Raw genomic sequence first — 2,257 nt, 5'->3', positions numbered from 1 at the left:
AGGGAAAAAAAAACAAAACACATTTGCTTTCAATTTTGCTGTTGTCACATTACTGTAGAAATCACTACTCTCACACTTGAAGTTTTCTAAGGAGCAACTAACTGAATCAAGAACGTGGGCTAAATTGTTTTTAATGAGTTTTTCAAGTTGAAGCCTAAGATACTATTTTCCATAAATTATTTTTCTTCTATTTAACCATCATGGTACTTCTCTTCCTGGGTAGTTGTGTTATCCCTCAGAAATATCCTGCAGTAGAAGTGGATAAAGTCTGAATGATACTTCTTACTCAGCCCTTCTTTGAATGTGGTTTCCCCCAAACATCAATGTTTTCACTGTTTTGTTTTGCCATTAAAAATTATGTAAACTATCTAATAATTAGATCTTACCTTCTTTGGTAGAACTTATAACAAATTTACATTTAATCTACATAATTTCGAGCATTGTCAGCACTATATTCAGTTCAGGTTCACGGAGAACAGGTAAATGTGGACACACTTAACTTGTTTCCAGCTAGACAATGAAAGCTCAATGCTAATTAGCATTGCACATCAAAAGGGAAAAGATTGTCTGTCTGTGGCCTACTCCAAAGTGGTCTTGGGGCAGTGGACTTGGACTGCAATTTGCTGGTGGAGCTGGCTTGTGGCTGGCTGTCACCAAAAGGGGGAAGAAGTTTCCTTCCTTTTTGCTCATCCAGCCCTTCCCAAGGCCACCTCTGCTCAGTAATCCATGGTGAAACTGGGGGAAAGGGATTACTTTTATAGCAAGTTTTAAGTTTCACCATTTCATAAAGCAGACTAATAAAGGCCACTAACACCAACTAAGCAAGCATGCATCTAACACCAAGAATTGTGGAAGGCAGGATGAAGAGTCTTCTGACTTTCTTGCAGGCTGGTACATTGTCTCACTTGGTGGCTTTAAACCTCTGTGTCAGTGAAATCTCACACCGGAATTAGAGATGTTCAAAGTATGTAAAATGAACACAGTAACAGCGAATAAGAGCGAAGAAAATGTTCTGTTTATGCCCTTACTCTTTCCACAAATCTTGAGCTACTTAGACCACAATTTGCAGAAGTAGCTAAAGTGTAGATGAATGGGAGGTAAATAAGTAGTCCAGTCTCTGTGGATAATAAACAATTGGTTATTGCTGTTATTACGCAAATATAATAATTGTATGTGGATTGATTTCTGAACAGCTTGCCCAATACAAAGATCTTAGAATGTGTACATGTAGGCATAGTCCCTTTTTTTTTGTCTACCTGTTTCACAGTGTGTTTTTTTGAAAAGTCTAAAAAGTCTAAACTTCAGCTATTTTTATTAAGTTTATGACTTGCTTATTATTTGTCCCTGTGCCTTTTCTAAAATCTGATGGGGAAACCCTGCTTTTAGTTGTTTTACAATTTTGTTGACAGTTTGTGCTATAACAGCTCTGATATGATTGGGTTTGTGCCAAGTTGGGAAGTTCTGAGTGGAAACTTGTAGCCTTCTGTTTATAAAAGCCTGGATTTCACTCTTAAACACATGCTCTACTATGGGAGAGAGAATTTTCTGTGGTTCATAAAAAATCATAAGCTTTGTTTTGAAAGCTGATGTCACTGATAGATGAAATACTGGGAGTAAAAAAATGCAAATCAAAAGGATCCCAGGAAAAGATTACGCCTCAGTACCAGTGGGGGACTCCTCAGCCATGACAGCAGCACAACATGTGGTAGCGTATTCCTCTTCCCTTATGTTCAGTCCTCAAGAAATCCATTCCTAGATGCTAGGAAGAAAAATGACCTTTCAAAACTGAAAGTGAGAATTGCCAATTCCATGTGTTTCTTAAGTGACAGACAATTTACCCTAAGACTTCTGTTCTTATTTCTTACTTATCTTCCAAAATCTGTTGTAGCTATTCTGTAATATGGTGTATGTTAAGAAAATTTCCTAACGCAGAATTGAGGAAAGATGGTAGCGATTTTCTCTCGTCTGCTTCTCAGTGAAAATGATACTAAGCACTATTTTGGTTATGAAGCCAACCTCTTAGTGAAATATGCTATTATTTAATCGTCATTATGTTTAGTATATAAATGGACTGTTTTTATTGGACAATGCATATGTATAAACACATAAAATTATACACATAGCCCCATTCATATTTCATCTGGGAGATTCCCATGCCTGCAGCTTAGTGAGAGCAAACTAATTCTTCATGTCTCAAGAGCTGCTTTCCAAGTTTTCAGTGATCCAAGTATCTAAATGGCTTTATGGAGAAAGAGTG

At 37.0% G+C, this 2,257-nt stretch overlaps 1 protein-coding gene across 1 annotated transcript in view; it reads left to right on the top strand.

Annotated features, from left to right (window-relative positions):
* ARID1B (AT rich interactive domain 1B (SWI1-like)) overlaps positions 1 to 2,257 on the top strand; it is a 304,313-nt gene that overhangs the window by 63,491 nt on the left and 238,565 nt on the right.

The sequence above is a fragment of the Chaetura pelagica genome, unplaced genomic scaffold, assembly GCF_000747805.2.
Source record: "Chaetura pelagica isolate M959 unplaced genomic scaffold, ChaPel_1.0 scaffold315, whole genome shotgun sequence".
Taxonomy (NCBI): domain Eukaryota; kingdom Metazoa; phylum Chordata; class Aves; order Apodiformes; family Apodidae; genus Chaetura; species Chaetura pelagica.
This window is presented reverse-complemented; position numbering and strand designations above follow the sequence as displayed.